This window comes from Tupaia chinensis, unplaced genomic scaffold, assembly GCF_000334495.1.
Source record: "Tupaia chinensis unplaced genomic scaffold, TupChi_1.0 Scaffold139757_1, whole genome shotgun sequence".
Lineage (NCBI taxonomy): Eukaryota > Metazoa > Chordata > Mammalia > Scandentia > Tupaiidae > Tupaia > Tupaia belangeri.
Genome location: NW_006199637.1, coordinates 1,558,577 through 1,568,107, shown reverse-complemented (window position 1 = coordinate 1,568,107; position 9,531 = coordinate 1,558,577). Strand labels below are relative to the sequence as shown.

The following is a 9,531-nucleotide window of genomic DNA, read 5'->3' as shown; positions in this document are numbered from 1 at the left end:
CCCCCCCGGGGCATGGCCACACCGCAATCCCTTCTCCTCCATTCTCCTCTCGAGATATTGGGCACGCACACACACGTGCCCAGTGTGAGTTTAAGCAGCCAGGTCTGGGACTCACACTGCAGTCGACTACATGGGAGTCCAGTGACATAGCTATTACGCTAACTGCTGGTCCCTCATGAAGGTTCTTTAGAGATTTATTAGCAATTCTTTCTTGAATACTGTCAGTCAAATGTGAGTCCCTTAGGTTTCTATAAACAGTGGCAGAATTAGGGAAGAAAATGACTTCTTATTGGTGTCACTTTGGCATTTCTCTTTCTTTTAGATCTGTAGCACTCACAATTTTACGATAGTTGGGATTCACATGTCTCATTTCCATTAATCAAAAGGTAATACTCTTACAGGACACAGTAGGCATTAGAAAGTATAAAAGGAGAGGCTGGATGGTGGCCCGGAAGTGAAATGCTATACTCCATGAGGCAAGCCCACATGGGAAGGTTGCCCTGGTCTCCCTGAGTACAGTGGGCATGCGTGTACCTATGATCAGGCCAGCGGAGGCTACAGGTGGATCAAGTAATCAAGACCCTGTTGGGGCTATATCTCTGTCTCTCTTGCATTCTTTCTCCCTCTCTCACTCATATAATAAAGAAATGAACCTTAAAAATAGTATAAAATGAAGGAGCTTATTTTAAAGGTCCCAAGAACTAGTCTTGTAACAGTAAGCAGTCACTTGTTGTTGAAGAGAAGAGGTCTTTGGTATCTATAACCTAGATGTGACTCAGATGGGAAATAGATAGACAAGAACCTAATCAAAGCAAGACTTTAAAAAATAGCGATTTCTCTCAAGCTACCTAAAGCTTTCTGCCTTATTAAAGACACCGTATGTTTCTTTGCTTGCTTGCTTTCTTTTTTTTTTTTCTTCAGGTTTTTGCCATAGGGCATGTGCTGGAGAAGGATAGAGAGGGAAATAAAGAGAGGGAAAGTGAGAAATCACCCTGCAGAGGAAGTGGTCATGCCACAATCCCATCCTGTTCATTCTTCTTCATTCTCCTCTCTCCTGGGATTTTGGGCATACATGCACGTGTACTTGGCATGATTTTCAAGGTACCAGTTCCTGGACTTGAACTGGCCATGTGGGAGTCCAACACCTTAACTACCATGCCATATGCTGGCAATGACAATGCATGTTTCTAAACTCCATTGCTAGGCTGTTAGTATCTTTAGGACAGTGTTTATTTTGTGTTAAAGGTCTACTCTAGTACTTTTGTGTGTAACGTAGTAAGTAGAGGTGGAATGAATGTGTGCATGAGTTAGTTATTTTCCTAGAGAGAGTGCTTGGTTGGCGGATCAGAGTGGTTTGTTTTTGTGGCTTGGAAGGATGGTTGTTGGCCTGGTTGTATATTAGTCAAATTCTGTTACATGTTATTCTTTTTAATGCCATTCCCTGACAAATGAGTTGACATTTTTGAAATTATAGGGCAGAATATTACAGAACTGGATTTACTCTTCTAGGAAAAATATACTGAGATCTCAAAGGCCAAATTATTAATTTTAAGGAATTATTCTGTGAGCTTACTGAATGTTTATTCATTCTCTGCTTGTGTTAGTTTCATCACAGGCATGTGCTGTTCGTAGGATGTCATATTTTGTCATTTTTAGTAATTTTTCTAATTTTGAAGATGTCTAAGTGTCTGTTCAGAATCTTGGAATGATGCCTGACAAATAGAACATGGAGGAAAGCAGGGAGGCTCATTACAACCTGTGGTAGCTGAGCCTTAGTATCTTTTTTCAGCATTGTAGTGACTCAACCTTACTGGCACATGGCTGTGTTTGGGGCATCTGCTATGACATCTCATCCACCCACAACTACCTGTTTGCATTTTTTGTCCATGATCTGAATTTCAATACTCAGTTAAAAATAGCTACCCAGTGTAAGTACTTGATTACTAAATAGAACAATTTTAAAAGATGAGTGTTATTAGCTTTGAAGACAGATCTCATTTGGCTGCATTGGCTGCATTTTTCTCCCTAGCTGGTAGGCCTTATATCTGGAGGGAGGCTAATGCCTGGGAGGCAGTAGTTTAATTTTGAAGACAGGCAATTTTTAATAATTTAGTATTGGACCAGCAGTTGGCATGGTGATTAAGGTGCTAGACTCCCACATGGCTGACTATGGTTTGAGTCCTGGACTTAGCACCTTGAAAGTCATGTTCGACATATGAGGGTGCATGCCCAAAATCCCAGGAGGAGAATGGAGGAGAAGGGATTGCTGGGTGGCTGTATCCCCTGGGGAATAACTTCTCACTTTTCCTCTCTCTATCTCTGGCGAGGGCATGCACCATAAGGCAAAAGCCTTCAACAAAAAAAAAAGGAAAAGAAAAGAAAAACATTTTAGTATTTAGTTACTCACTTGACTTTTCCATTTTATAGGTTGACCCTTGAACAACACAGGTTTGAACTGCACAGGTCTACTTATGGATTTTTTTTTTTTTTTATAAAAATACGTTGGAAGATATAGTACAATACTATAAATTTATTTTCTGTTTCTTATGGTTCTCTTAATAATATTATCTTTTCTCTAGCTTTATTGTTAAAATGCAGCATATATATATAAATTGTGTTAATCAACTGTTTATATTTTTTATAGGACTTCTGTTCCACAGCCGGTTATGAATAGTTAAGTTTTGGGGGAGTCAAAAGTTATGAGTAGATTTTTGACTGTGTGGTAGGTTGGCGCCCTGACCCTGCACCCCATCCCACTGGATTGTTCAAAAAAACTATTCTTTCTTTTTGTTGTTTTCCCTGATCTCATCCCCCTTTTTCCCTGTGCATGTCTTCATACTTTATCTGTTCATTATATATAAATTTATCCCTAGACAATATATGGTATTATTTTATATGTTTGAAAAGTTTGCATAAATGATGTCATACTATATATATATTTATCTGCAACTTGCTTATTGTGTTTAATGTTAAGTTAGCGAGATATATCTGTTAATATTAATTGTTTCAGTTCTTATATTTACAATGCTATATTGTATTCTATTGTATGACTATGGCTCAAGTTGTTTTTTTGGGGGAGGGGGGAGATTTTTCTATAGGGCACGTGCACTTGCCAGAGAGACAGAGAGAGAAAACAAGAAATCAACCCTTGGTGGCATAGCCACGCTGCAATCCCTTCTCCTCCATTCTCCTCTCAGGATTTTGGGCACACACACACAAGTGCCCGGTGTGAGTTTCATGCCTCTGGGTCTGGGCCTCGAACCAAAGTTGGCCATGTGGGAGTTCAGTGATGTAACCACTACACCATCTGCTGGTCCCTGTGCCCCAAGTTTTAATTCATTCTTCTGCTGATTGACTTTTATGTTTTAAAAAGAAAACAACAAACAAACAAAAACTTGTCTCTTTTTCTTTTTGATAGAGAGGATCATAGCACACACTTCTCACATGTGCCCACAAAGATAGATTTGAGTATTTTCTAGAATTGGGCCAACCAGTGTTGTGGTGGTTAGGTGCTGAGTCCCACATGGCTGTCTGTGTGATTCAAGTCCTAGACCAGGCTGCTTGAAAATAATGCCAGGCAGGACTAGCAGATGGTGACTCCCAGAGTTGACTGCAGTTTGAGTCCTGGATTCAGAGGCTTAAAACTCATGCCAGGTATGTTTGCATGCATACCCAAAATCCATGAGAGGAGAATTAAAAGGAGGGACTGAGGTGTGGTCATCCCTCATGGGGGGTGATTTCTCACTTTCTATCTCTTTGTCTCTCTGGTGAGCGCATGTGCCCTATAGCAAAAGTCTCTCTTAAAAAAAAAGAGAAAATTGTACCAGGTGTGTACATGCATGCATGTCCAAAATTTCAAGGGTAGATAGAGTAGAAGGGATTGCAATATGTCCATCCCACTTGGGGGAGTGCTTTCTCCTTTTTCCTCTGTCTCTGTCTCTGTCCTTCCCCTCCATGAGCACTTGTGATCTATAGCCAAAAAAAAGAAAAAATATTTTCTAGGGCAAAGGTTTTCACACTGGATATGTTACCCATTAGTGGTTGTAAAATTAATAGAATGAGTCACCTCAGCATGTAAAAAACTGAGTGAGAACAGAATGAAAAACTCTCAGAATGTGTCTTACTTAGTAAGAATAAGTACTGTTTTGTGAATTTTTGTTTCTGTTATATAAGTTAGTATGTGTATACTGGGTCATAATGAAAAATATGTGTGTGATATTAAAAAAGCTTTTGAAAGCTACCTTTGGAGGGTGTATTTCTGGGAATAGAATTGCTTGTTCTTAGGGTGTATGTGTCCTCTATTTTATTAGATATTGCCAGATTGTGTCAATTTCATCCCATCACAAGTAAGAGTTCCTATTATTCCATAGCTTCACCAATACTTGGTATTGTCAGACTTAGATTTCTACAAAGCAGATGGGTATAAAGTGATATCTCATTATGGTTTTTCAATTTGTATTTCTTCAATTGCTAATATAGCAATTCATATTCTATTGCATTACAGATTTCTTCTTTTGAAGATATATTTTGTTCATCTCTAAGTGGATTGTTTATATATTTGTATAGATTTCAAATGATTCTTTTTCAAATTAATTTATTTTAGTTTACATTTTGTCGCATGTCTTTAAGTATACATTTCTTTTTCTAACACAAGGTACCATGTATGTCAGTCAAGACAAGGATATTACTATATACATTATCATCAGCAAATAGCTTCCATTTTTTGTTAATTAAGAATACTTTTACCCGTTTTTTTTCCTTTCCTCTTTCCCCTCCCTCCCTTCCATACAAAACTTTTTTTCCTACATTTTATTCATGCACAAAAGATCTTTAAGTATGGTTATCAACTCATTCTTTATGTATTCTAGATACTAATCCTTTGGCGGTTACATGTATTACAAATATCTATATATCGTCTGTGGCTTTTATTCTGTTTTGGTGCTACTGAGGTCCAGGTTTTTTAATTTTAGCAAAGTCAAATTGATCAATATTTTCCTTTTTATATTTGTGTGTGTGTGAGAGAGTATGTGAGAGAGAAGGAAAAGCAGTATTTTAAGAAATTCTAGTCTATCCAAAAAATCCTATTTTCCTCTAAGAATTTTAAGGTTTCCCATTCATTTGGTCTTTAAATAAAAGTTTATTATTTTTTATTATTTTCCATCTAATATGGGGTAAGATAGGGATACATTTTTTTCCCCCTCATATAATTAGTTGACCCAGTATCTTTCAGTGGGAAGGTCATCCTTTGCCCATGGATCTGCAATGCTTCCTACCTTTGTCATCACGTCATTTTTTCACATGTAACCTGTTTATCAACTCTTTGTTCTGGTTTGTCAGTCTCATTGTCCTTGTGCCAATACTACAGTATTTTAACTGTTACAGCTTCATAGGATGTCATGATACGCCATAGGACGAATTGTTCGTATTCTAAAAAATTGCTTTGCTTAACCATATGTTCTAAATATTTTTTCATAACCTCATTTAAATAGTTGTGTAAGTGGATGAATATGGAAGATTTAATGAGGGAAGCATGTCAGACTATGAGACAAGAGACGTTGTATGTCCTCACTTAATATATACTGAATGTCCACACTCTACGGTAGAAACTGAAAGACCAGAGGATATGGAAGCATGGAGAATGGTTGTGGATACCAGAGACAGTGTGTGAGGAAGGTGGGAGGTAGGGTATGTTAGAGGAAGAAAATCAAGGAGAAAAATATAGAGAGGCAAGACATTTAAGGGATACGGAAATGGAGGATTGTCTGTTGATAATAACATAGGTGATACTATCTTTAACTGGTGCTGTTGTGATGTAAAGTGATTGAATGTATAAAATAAATTTAAAAAAAAGTTATATTATCCCATCAGGAAATATACCATAATTTGCTTAACAAAAAAAACCCTCTTTTTAAATTCTCTGAGAAAAGGAAGTGACAGAAAACTGACCTAATGAGGAACTGATTGAGACTTCATGGTCAGGAAAGCTCCCTCTGAGGAAATAACATTTAAGTTGAATCATGAAAGATAAGAATAATTCAGCATGAAGACCTAAGAGATTTGATATAAAAAGGAAATACTGTGTGTAATGGCAGGAGAAGGCTTCAAAGTTTGAAGGATCTGCAAGGCCACTGTGGTTGGAATGTAGTGAGAAAGTATGAGAAGGAAATAAAATAAAATTCTAGAGATAGTCAGGGGCCAGATTACACAGTCTGGTGGACTATGTTTGGAAGTTTGCATTTTATTCTGGGTAGACTGTGAGCTATGCAAAGATTTTAAGCAGCAGAATGACATAAGCTTATTTATATTTAAAAGTCAAATCAGGAGTCAGTACCATAGTACAGTGGTTAAGTATTATATGGAAGAAGCCAAATCCCATGTAACACACCAAGGGTCAAGTCTTGGCCCTGGAGTCTTGAAAAACACCCCAGGCATACCTGTGCTCAGTATTCTGATGGGATGGTGAAGTGGAGGAAAAAGTACTGAAGTATTGAAAAGTATTGAAGTATCAGGCCCTCTTGGCAAGTGCTCAGACTTGTTTTCTTTCTCTTTGTCTCTTGTGTACATACCCTCTAACATACAAAAAAATAAAATAAAATCGCTGGTTATTAAGTGGAGAATGACTTGTGCAGGATAACGTATGTGAGTTACCCAGCCACTGCAGTGCACCAGATGAGAGATGATCGAGTTTTAAAATATGGTGGTGGCAATAGAGATATTAAGAAATAAGTAGATTAATAAACTAGAGGTAAAATCATGATATTGAATTTGGGATTTGAGAAGGAACCCAGAATGACTTCCTGTTTATTAGCTTGGCTGAGGGGCAACTGGTCATGCTATTTGCTGAGATGGGCAAGATTAGTAGAACTGCTTTAATCTGGAGTGATTGCTGTCTTAATCTACCATGCAGCTATCCTCTTCTCTTCTCTTCTCTTCTCTTCTCTTCTCTTCTCTTCTCTTCTCTTCTCTTCTCTTCTCTTCTCTTCTCTTCTCTTCTCTTCTCTTCTCTTCTCTTCTCTTCTCTTCTCTTCTCTTCTCTTCTCTTCTCTTCTCTTCTCTTCTCTTCTCTTCTCTTCTCTTCTCTTCTCTTCTCTTCTCTTCTCTTCTCTTCTCTTCTCTTCTCTTCTCTTCTCTTCTTTTTCTTCCCTCCCTCCTTTCTTTCTTTTTCTTTCTTTCTTTCTTTCTTTCTTTCTTTCTTTCTTTCTTTCTTTCTTTCTTTCTTTCTTTCTTTTTTTCTTTCTTTCTTTCTTTTTCTTTCTTTTGCCCCTTTCCTGTATTGAAACTCATATTTTACTTCCTCGTTTTACCTCTCCTTTTGTTGGAGCATATATTCCAATAGTATCCTAAGAAAGGGAAGAGAGGAGAGTTTTGAGTTCCTGAAAGTCTGAAATGTTTTTCTTCCAGCTTTAAACTTGATTGATAATTTGGGCAAGTACAGACGTCTATGTTGGAAATTACCTTACCTTCAAAGTTTGAAGGCCTTGATCTTTAATCTTGGGGATCCCAGCACACTTATTGTTATAGTTTCATGTGTGCAGTATCTTGTTTCTGTTAGGATATTGTAGGAAAAAATTCTTCTGTGTCTCACACTATCTCTTTTTTATTCTCTTTTGTATTGATGGCTTTCATCAAACTGATGATTATGGTTGTCTCTGTCTATTTAAGAATGAGTATCTAAAATGTAAATGAGAAGCTCTTTGTGCATGAATGGGCTTGCCAGCCACCAAGCATCTCTGTAGTGTGATCAGTCACCAAACCTGACTTTTTTTTGAGGAGGGGATAGGGGTGGTGATTGCCAGATTCATTATCTGGAGGTCTTTCTCTGGGGCTATAAAATTAAAAGGGGGCCAGTAGGCGACATGATGGTTAAGGCACTGGGACTCCCACATAGCTGACTGTGGTTCAGGTCTGGGACCTGGTGGCTTAAACCTCATGCCTGACACATGTGCATGTGTGCCCAAAATTCCAAGAGGAGAATGGAGAAGGGATTGCAGCATGGCCATCTCCCCCAGGGAATGATTTCTCATGTTCCCTCTCACTGTCTCTCTATCTCCCTCTCTGGTAAGCACATGTGCCTTATGGGGAAAAAATGCCCACATGGATGCATATAGTTCCATGTATTAGCAAAATTCCACTTCTCAGGACAAAAAGTATGCAGATTTTAACACTTCAAATATATTTTAAAAAGTTGGATATATTTAGTATATTAGATATTTTAATGTAAGAATGTATCAATGTACATGTATTTCTCTCCACAAGTGTTATCAGTTTACACTCCTCCAGCAGTATATGAAGATGCCAATTCCTCTACAGTCTTGATAATATCAGTATTATGAATTTTGTGAGATTACTTGCTAATTCAATAGATGGAAAGAACATTTAATTGCTCTTTTATTTTCCTTTGCATGTGCACATTCATGCCATTTGTTCATTTTTCTGGTGGGGTATTTGGGTTTTTCTTACTGATTTGTAAAACTCTGTGTTTTGAATATGAACCCTTTGTCATAATGTATAGTGGATTTTTCCTCCCAGGTTTTCAATGTCTTTCGATTAAATTAATTTATTCAACATGTAAAAGCTCTTAAATATTTTTTATTTTTGAAGGAGTAATTCACGTAAAGCATATTAAAACTAGATAGAAAAGAGTGATAGGTAGACAATAAGTCTTTCCGTAAATTTCCTCTCTGGAGACAACTACTGTTACCAGTTTCTTTCATTTCCTTCTAGAAGTATTATTTGTAATAGGTAAGCCCTCCTTTAAAAATATATATATACCTAGGCAGTAGCTTTGGTAGGTTGTTATAATAATGGCCCTTGATAAATCATGCTTCCCTTTATTCACTCTTCTTTGAATGTTACGTTGCCATTCCTTTCATTAAGAGATTGAGTCTATTTCCTCACCCCTGTAATCTGGACTTGCTTTGTTATTTGATTTTAGCAGTAGGTAATGAAAATGATGTTGTGTGACTTCTGAATAGAGGTTTTAAGAGGCCTTGCAGTTCTATTTTGCTCTCATGGAATACCATGATCACATTCTCAAGGGTTTCCTGGTCTAGTCCTCTTGAGAGAGAATGACCTGTGCATCTCAGCACCTCAGCCAGTCTGTTAGCTGAAGTTAGTTAGCTACCTGAGTGAGCAAAGTGGAGGCCGCAGAACTGACCAGCCAACAAATAATAAGTTTTCTTAAACCACTAAGTTCTAGGGTGGTTTGTTATGTAACAGTAGATGATCGCTGTAAAGCGTGTGTGTGTGTGTGTGTGTGTGTGTGTATGTGTATACTTTTTTTTTATTAAGAGAGATTTTCATTATAGGGCATTGTGGGCTTACCAGAAGACAGAGAGACAGAAAGTGAGAAATCATCCTGGGGGGGAAGACAATACTGCAGTCTGTTCTCCTCTATCTCCTCTCAGGATTTTTGTGAATACACGCACACGCCCCCAGCATGAGTTTTAAGCTACTGGGTTCTGGGATTCTGTGGCCAACTACATGGGAATCCAGTGACATAACCACCATGCCATCTACAGGCCCCATATT

The 9,531-nt window shown here is 37.8% G+C and overlaps 1 protein-coding gene across 6 annotated transcripts in view; it reads left to right on the top strand.

Moving 5' to 3' along the window:
- The window catches only part of BABAM2 (BRISC and BRCA1 A complex member 2), a 444,577-nt gene that overhangs the window by 16,423 nt on the left and 418,623 nt on the right, over positions 1-9,531 (top strand). The gene's annotated exons all lie outside the window — the stretch shown is intronic.